The sequence below is a fragment of the Protobothrops mucrosquamatus genome, unplaced genomic scaffold, assembly GCF_001527695.2.
Source record: "Protobothrops mucrosquamatus isolate PMUCROS unplaced genomic scaffold, P.Mucros_1.0 scaffold220, whole genome shotgun sequence".
Lineage (NCBI taxonomy): Eukaryota > Metazoa > Chordata > Lepidosauria > Squamata > Viperidae > Protobothrops > Protobothrops mucrosquamatus.
This window is the reverse complement of record NW_015386573.1, coordinates 552,453-571,927: the sequence shown is the minus strand read 5'-3', so window position 1 is coordinate 571,927 and position 19,475 is coordinate 552,453.

Below are 19,475 nucleotides of genomic sequence, written 5' to 3'. Positions count from 1 at the left end.
ATTTCAAAGAGGAAAGGTAAAGAGACCACGATACTTTGCTTTTTGGTGCTACAGAAAGATACCACAGATTGAAACAGAAGAGTTGTCCACACAAAAGAAGAATCAAATAGTCTGTTGGACAGGACAGGAAGGAACCCCAGTATAAGAAGGACTGGATGTTGTGTAGGTCTTGCTCTTAATTCTCAACATTTGCTAGTATTTCATAGGCCTTGCTCTTAATTCTCAACATTTGCTAGTATTTCATATATTGTATTGTCTGTCTGCCTGTTCTCTCTCTCTCTCTCTCTCTCTCTCTCTCTCTCTCTCTCTCTCTCATATCATCTATATTTGCTGATGTTTTATTTAAACTAAATTTGTATATCAGGGATTCCGTGACCTCTGTACATGCCATAAACATCACTTATCTGAAGTTCCTGGGTTTCTTGTGAGTTTCCTCAAGTTTCTTGCTCCTTCTCAGCAGAGCACCTGCACGGAGGCCTCTTTTATTAGCGCTGATAGAGAATGTAAGAAAGTTGCTGAGGAAGTGTTCCCCTTTCAGCCTTCTCCAGAAGCATTTGCCAAAACTGGAGTAGCTTCTGTCCAAGCACTGGCTTTTGCAAGTGACAGGTAGGAGACCTGCAGCATATTCAGGGTGATAGGGACCAGTTGTCAAGAGAAACTGTGCTGCATCTTTGCTTTGACAAAGGAAATCCTGTTGCCTTTGTAAGGAGAAAGCTGTCAAAGTGAATTTAAGTTGCCTTCATGCAGATCTAGTTTTTAGCATCTAGGGCGATGTTTTCTTCTCTCAATAACAGGAGAGAGGAAGGGGGCCACAGGGATGAGGTAACAGTCTGGAACAAAGGTGATAGGAAATAAACCTAAAAATCATGTGCTGCCATCTTTGCTGGCTGTTGTGGCGTCCTGCTCAGCCTCAAGACACCAAAGTCCCCTGCTCTTCTCTTCCTTTCTTGGGCAACCAAACAAAGAGATGCGGAGTAATCAGCAGAACAGGAAATTTGTCTAGCTAAGCTTCTGATCGACTTCATCCAACATAATGCTTTTTAATCACTCTTTGAACAAAAGATTTAGCTCTAAATCCTCTTTTGCTCAATTTGCTGTTCCTCATTTATATGAGATTTCATATTTGTTCAATTCCCCTGTCTAATTTTTCCCCCAGAATGCCTTTGCATAAGAAGCAAATTGTTAGTATCTCCAGACAAATGAATTTTAAGACTCTGCCACCCCCGCTATTTTTTTTTTTTTCTGAATCACCGTCTCTCTCAAAAGGTTTCATCTTAAAGCATGGCAGGCAATAGACATCTAATTCTCTCGACTTTTTTTGTGGCATGTAATCTTGCATTCTCTTGCTGTGCTCTTATTGCCTTCATTGCCCTGAAGTGCTGTTATTGTGCATTTTGCTAACAAAAAGCATATGATAATTAAAACTAGTTTGAATAAGAATAGTCTGCCAGTTCTTTCAATTATCTTTTAAATATACACAATAAATGTGCATTTTGCTACTAAATGTATTCTAAGTTTATCCCAGATCCACAGCCTGTTCTGAAAAACTTGGCTCTTCAGCACATTGTCCATATATCCCCTAGATTGCAACAGGATCTAGGTTTGTATACCAGTGTCTAATTTTTATCTGAATATTAATTTGATCTCCAGTTTTAAATTTTTTATTAGTTTATCAACATACAAAATACAAAGAAAAATGAAAATAATAGGAAAGTAAGGGAGGGAAAAGGGGAAGAGGAAAAAGTGTAGGGCAGTCTTTCTCAACCTTGGTAGCTTGAAGATGTGTGGACTTCAACTCCCAGAATTCCTCAGCCAACTTGACTGGCTGGGGAATTCTGGGAGCTGAAGTCTACATACCTTCAAGAGGCCAAGATTGAGAAACACTCGTGTAGGGGAAAGGGGGGGGGAAGAAAGAAAAGCATTGGTTTCAACTCTTTTTAGTGCAATAGAATAAGGTAATAACACTTTATTATAACCAAAAATTATTTAGGGGAGATGGATAGTATGGAGATGTTATAAATAGATAAAATTATGTACTCTGGCAAAGTATTGCTCAGCATTCAAGATTAGAGTTTTGAGGGCTGTTATTACTAATAACTCCTTGAGAATGCCTTAACTTGCAAACATTGCCTTCAGACCAGAAGTCTCTGAAGTATGGATAGTATCATGCATATTACAGATTACTTCTGTTGAGCAGATACTCTCCTGCTAATTTTTTCTATAGCTCATTGGTTTGATGAAAAAAAAATCGCAGAACTTTTAATAGATGGAATTTGATGTTTCTTCTACTTTCTTAATTATAGGTAGCCAAGTGTTGTGTAAGTGCATTATTTTGTTGTATAATCATCTCTTCAGAAGTCTGGAGCCTTCCTAAGTTCCAACTAAATGTGGTGAAGACATTGTGAAAGAATTCCTCCTACTGAGATTTCTCTATAGTACTTGTTGTAAACGAGACATAAGCACTTGAGAAATGTTGCAGACTCACTCAATTGTTGTCCACTCAATTTCTCTTTCAACAAAGTTAATGGAAGATTTCAAGTGTATTTATCCACTGCTTTTGTATTCACCAATATTGCTGTTGCAAATATGGGAATTCCTATGACTTAACCTAGGAAGTCACATTATAGTGAGGCAGGCCAGACTGGTTCATATAATCCAAGATTAATTATATGAGTAGAAGCAGGATTGATAATAAATTGTTTTTCAGTGCTACTGAGAGATGAACTTGGCCTCCACAATTCATTTATAAATAATATCAGGAGAAGAAATTTATGAAGACACCAATGTGCTTTGTGTAGCCATGCCTGTGTGATTCCTCCTGCTGGCCTGCTGTTTATGATTTCTGGTGCCAACCATCCAAGTTTCATATAAAGGCATATTTCTTCTTCAACATTAAACTAATAGAAAGGTTGATTCAGTGACATTAAAATGAGCATGTCTGCGAAGCGCTATCTCCTAATGAGAAGATTTCAAAGAGTGGAAAAAATAAAACGAATGCTATAGACATCAAGTTTTGGTAAATGTTGTTAAATCTATGATTAAAATAGACATATTGATTGCTCATTTGAACAGGCTAAGGAGAAATGCCCTTAAATCCTGAGATGATGTCAGACTAAAGAAGTCACTTTAAATTGCACCTATGTTAATTTGGAAAATGGAAGCTCTGTCTTTGCCAAATAATGGATAGTCGTTTAGATTACTAAAAGGAAGCAGTGTGGTGACCTAGAGATGAAGATGCTCGCCTCACACTCAGGAGGTTGAGAGTTCAATCCCAGGCAGAGGCAGATGTTTCTCTATCAGGGTCCAAAGAGAAAATATCTCTTGAGAACTCTGTGTAGGTGTCAGGAAGGGCATACAGCCAGTAAACACTCAGCTCCATTCAGTCACCCCAACTCCACCCCAATAAGAAGGGATTACAGGATTGTAAAAAGAAAAAAAAATAGACAGCTAAAAATTAGCCTTACAATTGGCTTATACAATGCAACAATTCTTCACACTAAATCCATTTGGTCAGCCTAGTAGCCAGAGATTTAAAGTTTTTTTTAAATTTCCCATATCAAACTTTGTGGGATAAGGCAAGAAAAAAAATACAGCCTTGTGACAAAGAACTTACTTTATTGGTTTTCAAACTACAAGTGCTAAAACAATTGAGGAGAAAAATAATGTTTTCACCACTTCTTTTTGGAGTGCAGCAAATTCTGCCATTGTCCTCTCTCAAGCTTATTTATCATTGCTGAAAGGTGAGATTACTTATCAGAGAAACAAAAAGCTGGAAAACTACATTATTTGCAGACCTTTCTGCACTCTGAAGTTGCAAACACTCTGAGGCTCTGATTCCACAGTACATACATTTACTTAAGAATAAGTCAGATCAAATTCAATGAATCATGAGTCAGCAAGGATAGGATTGCACTACTTATACATGTTTACTTCAAAATAAATTAAAGGCCTACTAAGTTTGTACTTAAAGTTGCAGGTTCAGGGTGTGTTTTCCTGAGGTTCTTATAGTATTTTAAAATATTGATCATAAGAGATTTCTTGCTTAATGGTCCTTTTTGTCCAGTCCTTCTCCTGTGTGGTTCCCAGTCTCTGGGATTGCCCTCTCAGGATATGGCAATTTTTCTGTCCATTAGAACAATTGGCTTTCATGCAGGAGTTCATAGCAGTTCTTCCCCTAGTTTATCTTAATAACAACCCTCTGAAGTACCTTAAATTGATATAAAGTGACACAAATCTCTGCAATGAAGTTATTTGCCTGAGAACATACTTCAATTTGGATTTCCCTTGTTTTAGAACAGGGGTGTCAAACTGCCAGCCTGCGGGCCAGTTTCATCATACCGGAGCCGTGCCCACCCCATTGCTGGCAACAGCAAAAAAGTTCCGATACATTGCACGATGTCACGTGACGTCGCGAGTTTGACATATCTGTTTTAGAAAAAAAGAATGGAATGGAATGGAATAGAATTCTTTATTTGCCAAGTATGATTGGACACACAAGGAATTTGTCTGTGGTACATAAGCTTTCAGTGTACATAGAAACATACAGAGTACAGGACTTGTGTTTCCACCTCGCAGCAACATGGCTGAGGGACTGCGGGGCTTTGCACCCATGGCTGGTTTCGCCCCACCAGGGGACCCTAAATGGATCTGATATCACCCCAGAGGGGTGATGAAGAAAGAGGGGTACCCCGATGATCATGGAATGATGGTGGTCTATCCGTTTGATCTGGGGGAAGCCTCTAACCTGACAGGAGAAAGGCTAGTTGCATACCAGCATCTAGCCCAAGCTGCCAGCAGCCAAAGTCCAAGAGCACAAACTAGAACAATGGTAAATAGTGTGCTTGGAACTGGGTGAGAGTATCGATCTTCTCTCTTCTATTTTGTAACTGATTCCTTGGAAAAGATCCCCAAAGCAAGAAATCCTCCAAAAGTGAAGGGAGGGGATCACATCCCCACCCTTTCATAGACGGAAGTGGTGAATTAACTTCCAAGGGGGAAAGAAATATACTGAAATGAAATCAAAAGAAAACCATTAAGATTTTATATCCTAAAGAGTCCTGATAAAATTAAAAAGAAAAAAGAAAAATAATTCTTTGTTTGAAAAAGTTGGAAAATAAATAACTGCTGACATTTAGTGGAGAACTAGAGCATAGAACAATAGTATAACACTGACTCAGAAATTGGCAAGACATCCAGAAATAAAGAATAATCTGCTCCCTTGAACATTAATAACCCTCATCTAAATAGAAAACTGCTAGGAGCAAAGAAAAAAAATATACTGGGCCACCCATAAGCTTAAGAAGTGTCTAAAAAACCAACTTTAATTGTTGTCAAAGCTCAAGAATTGTTTGCAGAGAAAAAAAAACTTTGACTCTTGGCTAATCTTCTAGGGGGGGATTTACTGGAAGGCTTTAAGGTGGTGAAACATTTTCCTGCAATTCTGACTGGTTGATCATTCAAAGACCCCTGAACAGAAGAATTGTTATAAAATACTGCTTTCACAGATGCCCTGATAATTGGAAATGCATTGGATTATAAAAACTATATATAAAGGTAAGAGGTATATGAGATTTGGTTGTTTCGATTTTAAGATTGGCTGGTTTGATAAGGCTAAACACAGAGACTATGGTACTGGTGAAAGACTACCTGGAGGGAGCAGACAAAATGTATATTGCATATGTATTTAAAAGTGACAGGAAACCACACCTAATATTCCCTTCTGAAGGACCTAGCCTGGAACATCAGAGATCTGCAGGAGCAATACTCTAAGATGAGACAAATACTTTCCAAGAGGAAATGTATGCAATGCTACAATAGATTCAAATGACAGTGGTTTCAAACCATGATGAGATTAAAAACCACTTTGACAACATAAATGAGCATATCTTCAATTTAAAATCACAAATAAAAAACTCTCATAAAACGATGATAAAGAATGAACAAACAAATCAGATAATAGAACACAAATTAGAAGGAAGTGACTTAAACGGGGAAGCTACAAATGAAGAGAACTACAACTTAATACAAACAGAAAAAAATCTACAAAATTTTGCCACAGCAATAAAAAAGGAAAAGATATCTTATCTGTCAGGATTTTGAAACAAACTTCAGGATAAGAAAAAAGATTTAATAAAATGGATTATAGAGCTGCCAGGAGAATCATCATATACAACCTGTTTTTCTCACTCCCAACAATATTTACCAAAATACTGGAATCCCCTTGTAAGCGGAATATACTAACTTGGAATGCTACTTGGCAAAAGAAGTAGGCTAGAGTTAGATTCAAGAGACCTGATTTGAATTACCAGATGAAGTACTATAGGATTAAACAATTGTTTAAATATGGTTAAAAGAATAAATAATTTGGGGTATAAAGGAGCTATAGTAAGAGGGATAAGAGACATAAGTAGTACAGCATTTTTTATAATATGTGAAATGTAAAAATATTGGGATGATGTATGTGAGTGAAAAGTTAGGACATTTAAAGGTAGTTAACTTTGAGATAAGTATGACCAAGAAGAATTATTTGAATACTGAGGGAAAACTAAGCTTAAATAAGAATTTTGAAAACAGGACTTAACAAGATGACTTTTACAAATATAATTGAAAATAAACCAATCAGAAAAGATGGTGTATGTGGATGTTATAAGATATATAAGTAGTATAGTATCTTTTTAATATATGAAATATAAAAATATTGGAATGGTATAAGTAAATGAAAAGTTTGGATATTTAAAGGTAATCAATTTTGAGAACCCCTTCATGGATTACTGCCTTGTCGTGGCGAAGGGCTTGCGTAATTCAATGAAGCTATGAGCTATGCCATGCATGAGCTATGCCGTGCAGGGCCACCCAAGACGGACAGGTCATAGTAGAGAAGGAAGGACTCACTGGAGAAGAGCCTAATGCTGGGAAAGATTGAGGGCAATAGAAGAAGAGGACGACAGAGAATGAGGTGGCTGGATGGAGTCACTGAAACAGTAGACATGAGCTTAAATGGACTCCAGAAGATGGTAGAGGACAGGAAGGCCTGGAGGAACATTGTCCATGGGGTCATGATGGGTCGGACATGACTTTGCAACTAACAACAACAACAACAACAACAAATTTTGAGAAAGTTATGACTGATAAGAATGGTCTGAATATTGAGGGGAAATTAAGTATAAATAAGGACAAGAAGCAACAGATGGAAACTAATCAAGGAGAGAAGCAACCTAGATTTAAGGAGAAACTTCCTGACAGTTAGAACAACTAACCAATAGAACAACCTGCCCCCAGAAGTGGTGAATGCACCAAAGAAATGGTATAGGGTTTCCTGCCTGAGCAGGGGGTTGGACTAGATGACCTCCAAGGTCCCTTCCAACATTATTATTGTTATTGTTATTTCTGAAAACAGGATGCATAGTGATTTAATAAGATAACTTCTACAAATACAATTGAAATATAAGTCAATCAGAAAAGATGTTATATATGGATGTCATTGTTACTTGTACAAATACACAAAAATGTCTATATCCAACTTTGTATGCATTGAAAATATTAAGAATTATATCTGTCTAATGCTGATAAAGGAGAATATTATTGGGAGAAGGGAAGATCAAGAAAACAAACTATTAATTAATAAATTGATCAAGGAATTATAGAAATTATTATTGATTGTTTTTTAAATATATGAACTCAGACAATCCACTGTTTACTAAGCACTAAAGATTGTCATTGTAAAAAAAATCAATAAAATATATTTTTTTTAAAAAGAAACATACAGAATACATACAAACATAAGCTCTCTGTGTATATACACAACCTCTCAGTGTACATACAAATAACAAAGTGATAAATCATAAATCATAAGTTACAATAATAAATCATAAGATACGAACAACAAAGTATATCATAATATACCAATAGGAAACGATAATAGCTACTACAACTAGTTTTTTTTTTTACATATATTTTGTTCATGTGTAGGAAGGTCTAATGGCCATATATTACATTAAATTATGATTTGTGCAACAATAGTTCATTTCATAAGCTACAAAATGGTTGGATTCACACAATATGCTAAGTTGTAACTCATGATTGACAAGCAACTGGATAGGTTAGCATAACTGTTAAATGTTAATCCTGACAAACAATTTTTCCAAATTAAAAGGAAAAATAGTCAATGCATCACACCATTGTGATGCAGTAAGCTGTTCTATTGTGAATCAGTTCATTACAGAAACAAGGTAATCTGGTCCCAAATGGTTTTCTACATCAACAGCCCCAAATCTCTTGCACAGAGAGGCTGGGCTGCTGAAACAGACCTCCAAATGCACAGGTACAAAATAGGTTGTACCTGACTCAACAGCAGTAATTGTGAGAGGGATCTATAAGCCCTAGTCTAGTGGACAATCACATAAATATGAGCCAGCAATATGCTGCAGCCACCAAAAAACCCAATCAGTCTTAGGCTGCATCAAAAGAGGGATAGTATCAAGATCACATGAAGTGTTTTATACCACCATGGTAAGACCCCACTTGGAATACTGCATCCAGTTTTGGTCACCCTAATACAGTGATGGCGAACCTTTTAGAGACCGAGTACCCAAACTGCAACCCAAAACCCACTTATGCATCGTCGAGTGCCGGGTGAGTGTGGCCCATTGGGTGGGCGTGGCTGTGTGGTAATGGCAGACTGGATGGGACTAAAAAGTTCAATCAATCAATTCCAACTTTGCGAGATCTTTTTTTCCCGTGAGAAGTTGAAATTGACTGATTGAACCTTTTTTTTTTTTTTTGCACGTGGCAGTGGAGGCCTAAAGTGAAAAGGTTTTATAAAACCCAGCTGAAGGCCTAGGACTGGGGCGACGGCGTGCGTGCCCATAGAGAGGGCTCTGAGTGCCGCCTCTGGCACCCGTGCCATAGGTTCGCCACCACTGCCCTAATACAAAAAAGATGTTGAGATTCTAGAAAAAGTGCAGAGAAGAGCCACAAAGGTGATTAGGGAGCTGGAGGCAGAAACTGGATATTTCTAGTCTAACAAAGGGAAGGACTAGGGATGACTTCATAGCAGTCTTCCAACATTTGAGGAGCTATCACACAGAAGAAGGAGTCAACCTATTCTCCAAAGCACCTGAGGACAGGACAAAAAGTAACAGATGGAAGTTTATCAAGGAGAGATAAAAAGAGAAATTTCCTGACAGTGAAAACAATGACTTGCCTCCAGAAGTTACGGGTACTCCATCACTGGAGGTTTTTAAGAAGAGATTGGACAGTCATTTCTCTGGAATGGAGTCTCTGTTTGAGCAGAGAGTTGGACTGGAAGACCACCAAGGTCCCTTCCAATTCTGTTATTCTCTGATAGATGATGAAAACAACTTCCTGTGCAAGGAGCTCCAGAGGATCTTGGGGCATAGTGCAGATTTGTATCTTATTATGAAAAATGTGTTGCTCTGAAAGGGGGACACAAAGATAGACTGAGAAAAACAAGATAGATGTCTTTGAACTATGGATCTGCAGATATTTACTAGGTCTCATAGATTGCAAAAAAGAGAGAACCAACCATTAGGTCCTGAAAGAAATAAGACCAGGTCTCTGAGGCAACATTGCATAAACACAAGCTCAAATACTTTTGATGTAAGCAGGAGGCAGACTAGAAAAAGCAATTATGCTTGGAAAGGTTGAGGCAAATAAAAAAGGGGAAGACAAATGAGAAAATGAATGGACAAGATCAAGGAAAATACCAGATTATGGTGGATGATAGTCTGAGATGATGGACATTTGACCACAGAGTCATTAAAAAATTTCCTCACAGACAAATTAAAGGAGACAAATTCCCTCCCCTGAGCACTGTCCTTTGAGCATATTCTCTTTTTTGTAAGGTACCAGAACATAAGAAACATAAGTACTACTTTTTTTAATGCCACTCTGAGACAGTTAGTGCTTTTTCTTATAGCCCTTAATGTTCTTTCTTGGATTTTTTTCTGGACCCCCAAAAATATGACTCCTCGATATTATATGAGAGTTAAAATACAGTTAAATTTAATGAAAGATCCCAAATGGTGTGGCAGTAACTGCAGTTCAGCCATGATGCAGAAAATCAAATATTGAATTAGAAGTCCAAAGGACTTCTGCATTGAGAACAGCAGGATTGTTATTTCTCTACCTCTGAGTACATCATGAATAATGACAGCAGATGCTGCTGCTGCGACTTTTATTACAATTGTTGTGATTTACTAAACAAATGTCTCAACAGGTGACAGTTCCTGGCTGTCCAGTGTTGTCTAGGAATTGGGCAGCCTCCAAATCTAATAAAGTGAAATAATAAAAAACAATAAATATTCTGTTGACTCTAGGCATCACAGTGAGAATAAGCCTGATCCAAACAAACTTGACCTTTGGAATCCAAGTTCTATATTCTACAGACATGGTCAAAAGCATTGGTACCCTTCCACTTTTTCCCAAAGAATCCCAGTTTGCCATGATACAGCTTCTGCCAGGAACTGCTTTCAAATTTTCCAAATGGGATCCACCATAGTCCACAGAGCAGACACTTTGTCTTGCTGTATGACTTAACCTATTCTTGTAAATCAGAAAGCTAATTAAACTGGCATGGGCACAATTATTGGTTCCACTAATCTAATATTTTGTAGCATTTGAGGCAATAAATGCCATCAAGGGCTTTCTGTAGCTCTGATGAAGACGTCTACACTTCTCAATTGTCAATTTGTCCTACTCTTCTTCAGCAAATTGCTCCCAATGACTGGGTGATTTTTCTCCATTCAAACAGCCAGACTGACTGATTTGAGATTGAAGACACCTGTGATACTAATTAAAGTAACTAGTCTGTCTGAAAGATCACTAAAATCCAATAATGTCTTTTTAACTTCTAAGAGGTACCGATAATTACGTCCATGCCATTTTCATTTGTTTTATGATTTACAAGAATATGGTAAGTCATACATCAAAAGCAAAGTCTCTGCCCTGTTATTATGGTGGGTGTCATTTATTTGTGTCAAGTTCACCTTATTTCATGCCAAATTGGAATTCTTGGAGGGGCAAGGTGAAGGGGTACCAATATATTTGGCCATATATGTACAAATCTCATTAACTGTACAGGGTAGAACTGAAGTTTACATGGTTTCCTGCCCTCCCTCCTGACACACATACCTATTTTTAGAAACTGACTTTTTAAGATTTTTTTTTTAAATATTTTTTTAGAATACATTTTATTGTAAGTTAAATTACAAGGCGTGGTGGGCTTTGCTATACTTTATTTTACACATATTTTTACAGTGTTTTAAGATGTGCTTTTCTCTGCTTTTTTGAATAGTTGAATATATTGTTCATGGAGATTCTCAGTCATCCAGGTCATGGTTGTCCCAAAGGTGCTTTTTCACGAGGCAAGTGGACTTTCTTGTTTTTCTTTGAAGATGTTTCACTTCTCATCCAAGAAGCTTCTTCAGCTCTGACTGGATAGATCCTTCAATTCCCTACCATCATAGCTGAAGAAGTTTCTTGGATGAGAAGCGAAACGTCTTCAAAGAAAAACAAGAAAGTCCAGTTGCCTCTTGAGAAAACACCTTTGGGATAGTTGAATATATTATTTCTGTTGTGATGTATACCAGTTTGTTGCAATGTCTCTATTTACTTACAAACATACACACAGCAAAGATTGTACCAAAAGGAAAGTGTGGCAATGAAGAATGAACACAATCCCTAGCAGTAATTTCTGTCTTTTGCTATTGCATCTGACAATTATGTAGCTCAAAATACTCAAGGATGCTCATTTGAGAATCTTGGACAGCTCAAAGTAAATTGGAGCCAAATGAGGTTTTGGTTGATCAGAGAACCATTCAGTCGTGTTAAAAGAAAAGGCTCTGGATTTTATCATCCTCAAATTTTTTTTTGAACAACAAATGGAATGCCATCTGGATAGCAGAGACATCTGAATGTTGATAGTTTAAGGATATTGGTAACTTTCCTAAAGTGAATTTGAAAAACATTAAGGTGTACTATGTTTCTATCACTATTCTAAATCCTTCCTTGTTATTTGCTCGGCTATTCATTCTGCCCCCATTCCAATAAAAGGAGAAACTGAAACTAGAAAAACTTTCTAAAAACAAATATTGTCAGGATATTCTGGAGACTGGTATCCTAAACCTTAGAGCAACCTATATGATACAGAAGAGGGGTGCAGAGCTTGTTCTAAGAGCAGTCCTACTCATTTCCTACAATGTCTGTGTGCACGTGCATATTAAAGCCACCTGCCCGCCAAAAATTTCATCCCATGGTAATTTACAATGCAAACTAAAAGAAAGGAAAGGTAAGCTATACAATAAGCAATGTAAAAATAAATAGCAAAATTAAACATCAATCTTAACAGTAGTGAAAATTATTTTTTCATTGTTTAAAATATACGGGTACAGCAAAGGATCATAGGGTTGCATGAGGCCCTAGACAGGGGTGGGGAACCTTGGCTCTTTTATGATTTGTGGGCTTCAACTCCCAGAATTCCTGAGCCAGCCATGGGAGTTGAAGTCCACAAGTCATAAAAGAGCCAAGGTTCCCTACCCCTGCCCTAGGAAGTAACCTACTTTGTTACCAATTTGTAATTTTTAAGGAAATGGAAGGCAAACATGATCAAAAATATGAGTGGATAATAATTCTATTAACTTTGATTACTCTTTTTTAATATAAGTGAAACACAGTCAAATTTAGCTGTTTCCCTATTCCCATCTCTCACAAGAGAGTAGGACGCATTTTCCCAAACTTGATTACAGATTTCTTAGATATGGAGGATTTCACTACCATTTACTGGTAGTAGATTTACTACTACCTGTACTATATCCACTACTATGACATACTGCTGTATTTTACTGCTCTTGCCTTGTGTGTCCCTTGCATCCTGCAGATTCCTTCTCCCACTCACTATGGATAAACCAAAAAGAAGAAGACAAAAATGAAATGTTTTCTGGATTCTAAACATAGGAAGGGGAGCTTAGAATATTTAATTCACCGGAAGGGCTGCTTTGAAACAGAGATTGTAGGAAGTGGCAGAAGATGTGCACCTGCCCCAACTTGTTTGGCATGTCCATCTGACATGCCTCTCACCTCACTGAACTGCCACCTACCATGCCAGGCTTTGATTGCCAGGAAGATGAAGACTCTGTGCCTTGTAAGCTGGTGTTTCAGAGTCAGATATTGAATGAGACAGGATGGCACAGTCCACCTTCTTCCATTTCAGACTTCTCCCTTGACACTGTGGAGATATCTAACCCTACTTCATAGGCTTGCTTATTTATCTAAATAGGTTTGCATTGTTCATAGGCGACTCTGGGCAGCCATACACACTGACATAAAGAAATACATCTGGGTTGGGAAGATAATTACTCTCCATACATTCCATGGTGGAGATAGAGAGAGAATTTTCACGGGTAGGTAAGTGATAAGGTAAGTCAAAGAGACCCTGGGAATATGGAAGAGGCAGTTGACCAAGGTAGAAACTATTCCTGAGTCCAGGGCCAGGAGAAAGGTGACTCAGAATAACTCCCCTTTAATAACACTAGGTATTAGTTGAGCTGGAGATTTACTGGAGTGGCTTACGAGACTCTGCTACAATACCTTACAGCAATAAAGATCATTCCAGAAATCCAAGCAATTCTTATTTCTTTAATCGGCCTGCCTCAAAGAGCTTGTCAGTATTGAGTGATTGTTGGAGAGAACGTTTTAAAAGTAGGACAAGGCACAAGAGCAACCTTCTTCCAGGAGAAAAAACAGCTAGAAAGAATTTGGGAAAATTCACTGGCAAATTCAGACCATATTTTTACATCAGTTCTATTAATGGCATTCACTGCAACTCACCATTGCAGTGTGGAAAATATATTCATTTTCAAGGGAAAAAGAATTAGCAAATTTACTGATTGTAGCAGTTATATGGGAAAGTATTACCCCACAGAAGAGTGTGTGTGTGTGTGTGTATGTGTGTGTGTGTGAGAGAGAGAGAGAGAGAGATTCTACCTGTTTAATACAATAACATGTTTAAAAAATGATTTGTACATTCTTGGCAGACAGACTGCTCTACAGTTTCCAGAGACCCACAATGACTATCAGCCATTTTTATAAGACTGTAGAACACAATTAATGGGGGGGGGGAACCTCACAATGCTTGAAATCATAGGTTGTTGTACAATTTTTGTTCACCAGCAAGATTAGTCCAATACCCTGAGAATCTTTTCTGGGTCCCTAAAGTTTATCCAGATGGTTATTTTGAAGACTAGCAAAATAAATTAGATTGTGTTCCAAAGAAATTGTTTTCTAATGTGCTTTTCTCCAATACTGCATTTTCTGTACATATTTACCACATTCTTGAAATAAGCTGCTTTTCATGATTAAGCCCTTTGAATCTCATCAGCTGTTTAAATCCTATCAGAGGCATTGTCTTTTGAGTTGTGCTTTTAATACCTTTCAACCTGATTTTCTCAGTATTTTGACTGTTCATCTTAATATATTTTGTGAGCATCTTTATGATTATTCCTCATTTGTCTTAATTCTACATGCTTACGGAGCAAAAAAATGTTGTAATTTTTGTTTCCTCTCTTCCAAGGATAACATCAAAGGCCTAGTTTACCTGACTTCACGGTAAAAAAAAACCTATTCAGATTTACAATGAATCTTTATACCCTTGTTATGATCCCATTCTACATGCAGTTCTAGGAAATTATATCAATGGATATATTATAATAGTAATCAAAAAGGACAAGATAAACAAGATGTCTGTGTCCTATTTATTATTCTCACTTCAATTTCTTTTCTCCCATGAAACCTCTAGACCCCAAATCTCATTTCTGTCACTCGAAACTTTACATTTTTCTTAATCTTCAACAGTCCTCAGGCCTAGTCCATGAATCAAAATTTCATAGGCAAAGCAGCAGACAATCTTTGATGGGATGGCCTTTGCCAAGGCAACACATGGCTTTCCTCTAGCCTATATGCCAAACATGACATGATGGATGCATGCTTTCAAGCTGCTGTCCTAGTCACATCTCAAGAAAGGGTCAAAATAATTTATTTTAACTGGGTTTTTGTTGTTGTTATCGATAGGAAGACTTTTTCCCCCTCCAGTAAACTGCTACTTACAGAATAGAGTACGTAAGGCAGAAAATAATTGGAAGAATGATCAAATACGTGGTGATAACTTGCAGAAAGACAGATCTTCCTCTAGTTATGTGCTCTGAGTAACATAGCAAATCTGTAATTTGATGTGAATTACCATGGTTTTGAATGCTGCCATAACAGAAAGAGGAATCAAAGTAGGGAGGAGCGAATTAGGTAATCTGGAGTCTCAAATTCACATATAACCTTGAACCTTGTCTCCCTCTGAAAATTATATTTAGGATTTGGAATTTTCAGGGGTTTTTAAAATTAAAGGTAGGAGTAAAAGATGGATCTTGACTCACTATAACACAATAGTTAAAGAATCAATTGAGCTATTTTAAAGTTTAATGCACTCTTTAAAATTCTCTGTGTTATTGTTCTTAGGGGAAAAAAACCCCATTTCTGATCTGTTTTATCTTGATATTAAGCATCAGCAAGGGTTTTCCAAAACTTATTTGCTGATTTTGGATCATGATCAAAAATGATGCATATTTTATTTCATTTTCTACTTGCAAACTGTATGTCAAACATTAACTGATATTCTGCAGCTGTAAGTGCACCGCATCGCTTTAAAAAAAATGGAAGTGGTCAACATTTGCCTGATCTAGAACTTGTCAGAGTTGTTATGAATCATCTGATGGCCTTCAGATAATTGACAATCTACATGGATAGACAATATTTATCAAAAGAAAAGGGACTTGGTGAGATGAAGCAAATTAAGAACAGCTATTTACCTCCATTTTCAAGAAGAGGAACAATAAGCACTCAATTCTTCATGACACAGCAACAAGGACTTTGAAATTTGAAAGTTATGCTCTAAGCAAAGATGTTTCCACAGTACATAGTAGTATTGCAAACAAACAATAGATTTGCTAACTGGTTGGTTAGCTAGATGGTGCATCTTGGATTTGTAGACTGCTTATTTACAGAACCCTTGGATTCAGTTCTCTGGATTCACTTATTTTGATTGTAAGAGAAAAAGAGAGATGACACAGGCCTTAGATTAGAAACTGGCATCTATTATAGGTGAGTCAATGAGATAGCAAATCATTCTAATCCAATAATAACACCGAGCTTAAATATGTTATGGCAAAATAACTGTATAAACACTGATCTGTGATTGGGGCAAATTTCATTTAAAAATCCAAAGTCCTAGAGTTAGAAAATTGAATGATAGCCATCTGTCTGATGTCGACTGATGTTAAAATAATTGTCTTGTCACATTTGATGAGAAAACCTTCCTGCTGTTACTTTTCTTTGCTGAAAATGAGTTTCAAATTCCAAAAGCGTTCAAATATCTTTCTTCCACCTGTGGGAGTTAGGGAATATAAACTTTCAAAAACATGTCTGAGGTTCCAGGTGGTAAATGGAGGGTTTTCTGAGACTTGGCTATACCAGCCTGCTTGTAAGACTTATCCTGTCATAGGTAGCAAATGAGTCCTCAAAACCCAATCTAGTGAAAATCCAGTGAATTATTATGACCCCCTATAGATGGGTGGCCAGTTGGAGAATCTGAATGTTGGGCCAAAGGAAGTCATAAGTGCATTTCTATCTTCTTCAGTTATGTAGAATGAGGCATGTCAGGAGTTAATATTCACCAATCTTGGCTTTCTCAGGTTCTGGAAAATATATTTCCACGATAGGCTGATAAGCCTATGTATTTGAGGCATGTTGTCAAGGTTAATGAGAAAAATTATCTCCTTGAAACATCCCCACCCCCTTAAAATCAGGTATGCCAAATCTTGCTTCTGATACACACTAATCTGTCTGCCTCTGTTTCTAGAGCGACTGTGATGCATCAAAGTCAATGCCTTTGCCTTCCCCGGAGAACATCAAGTTTAGTCAAGCTTAGCAAACTTTGCATTGTACCTGCTTCACTAAAGGGAAGCAAGGATTAAAAAAAAGTCACACTACAGTAGGAACAGGATGTACAGTACATGGAAGTGTGGATAATAATAATAGTAATAACAACAGCAGCAGCAGCAGCAGCAAATGTCGCTTATGTAACGAAAAAGATGAAACAATGGATCACCTCATCGGTGGCTACAGCAAAAGCTCACAGACTGATTATCTACAACGTCGTGATCGAGTTGCAAAAATCATACACTGGAAGCTTTGACAGAAGCTTGGGTTTGAATGCAGCAAAAATTACTGGGAACACCAAATTGACAAAGTTCTTGAAAATGAGCAGGTTAAGATCCTGTGGGACTTTCAGATCCAAACAGAGAGACACCTGGCCCACAACACGCCTGATATCACTATTGTGGAAAAGGAAAAAAAAACTGGCTCATTGATATTGCAATACCAAATGATGCAGGAATTGAAGAGAAAGAACTAGAAAAAATAACAAAATATTGCGATCCGCAAAGTGAAGTTAGGTGATAGTGAACAAAGAAATCAATGGTTATACCAATAGTAATAGAAACCCTTGGAGCAATACCCAAAGGGCTGCCTAGATACATGGAGATTTTGAACTTATTAGACCTGACTATCCTGACTTTGCAAAAAAAAACCCATCCTACTCGGAACTGCCTATATACTCACACATTACCTTAACAGCTCTTAGGTCCTTGGTTAGGACTTGAACTGCTAAGTTTTTACCAATTCCAGACTGTGAGTCAAATTGAAGGTTAAATCAATGATGATGATGATGATGATGATGATGATGATGATGATGATGATGATGATGATGATGATGATGACGATGACAACAACAACAACAATAATAATAATAATAATAGCAATAATTTATTTGGGAACCTTTTCTTGAAATAAATAGACCTATATTCAGTTTTTATTACTCACAACCTCTCTTTGGCTGGCTGTCTTTCTTTAGACGGGGCTGAGTGGGAATTAGAAAGTGATGCCTGGGAAAAAAAAGTTGGGGAGATTCAGGATTGCATAGGCTAGGCAGATATTTATTACTCTCTGTATGTTTAAGACAGTTAATTGAAAGAAAAGGGACTTCTTTATTAGTATGTAGTGCTAATTAGAAATCAATGTTGATTCTTCTTTGAAGGACAAGCTGAAATACTCAAATATTTTGACCATCAAATAAGAAGACAGGACGCATTGGAAAAGACCCTAATGTTGGAAAAGAGGGAAGGCAAAAGGAGAAGGGGATGGTTAGATAGTCATCATCACAATCAATGTGAATTTGAGCAAACTCTAGGAGACAGTGGAGGACAGGGGGGCCTGGCATGCTGTGGTCCATGTGGTCGCAAAGAGTCAGACATGACTTAGCGATTGAACAACAACAAAGGAGCTACATACACTGAATTGAATTTTGGTACCTTGAATTTTGCTTTTCATGTATATTTCAACCACTGTGAGGATCTCAAGATCATATTTGGTCTTTGAATTGTATTCTTGAATAAGCCCCCCTTCAAACAGTAGGTGAACTGAATGCAAGTTATCCAATGTGGGAAGAAAATTAATATGCCAGATTGTGAGACCAAAACTAAATATGTTTATTCCTCCTCAAATTTTCCTCTTTTGCCACACTGCAATGTACAGTTCAGTGGCTATTTTTAAGAGTAGCTCCGGAGAACACATCTTAAGCTTCTATACTTCCAGCCAAGATACATTACAAGTCTCACCACTTCCAATCTTCCTGTCTAGAAAGTGTCTGAACTGGTCTGCAGTTGATTCAAGACTACTTAAGTACTTGATTATCCACTTTTAATGCAATTCTATACTTGTCTACTAAGTAAATAAAGACCATTGAGGGCATTGTTCTCAGATAAGGGAGAAACAGATTGCAGCCTCACTGCCTTTTGACTGCCTAGTAGATCTTCTAGTAATGATGGGAAAATGTTTTCGTACTTTTTCAATTCCTGGTTATCAGTGAAATGGGGCCCACAAGAACACAAGATTTGGAACATATTGATCTTTCAATATTAGATCTACAGGATTGTGAAAAACGTAAATCTCTTTTCTTCCTGTCTTAGAAGTACATTCCTATCTCTTGGGTGCACGGTATTACCTTGTTGACTTTGCCTCCTATGGCAAATACTTCTCCAGGAGAAAATGGGGCCATACATCAGATTCTCTAAGTATCCTTCCTGTCACTTACAAGAATTGGCCTTTTGGGACTTCCGGTGGCAGGCGATTTTGCTGGTCGCAGCTGTTTGCTGCTTCCCGCCTGTTTTGCGTAAAAGCCGGTTTGACAGCCAGCATCTGCTGTCAAACGGCTTGATACCTTTCCCCTGGGCATAAGGGGATCGGTGAGCTGCCCGGGGTAGGAGTTGAGTTCCCGAGTCGTCCTATATGGACGATGTAGGCGAGAACTCCTCCGGAGCCCCGAGGATTCTCCGCGATCCAGGATGCCTTCGCTT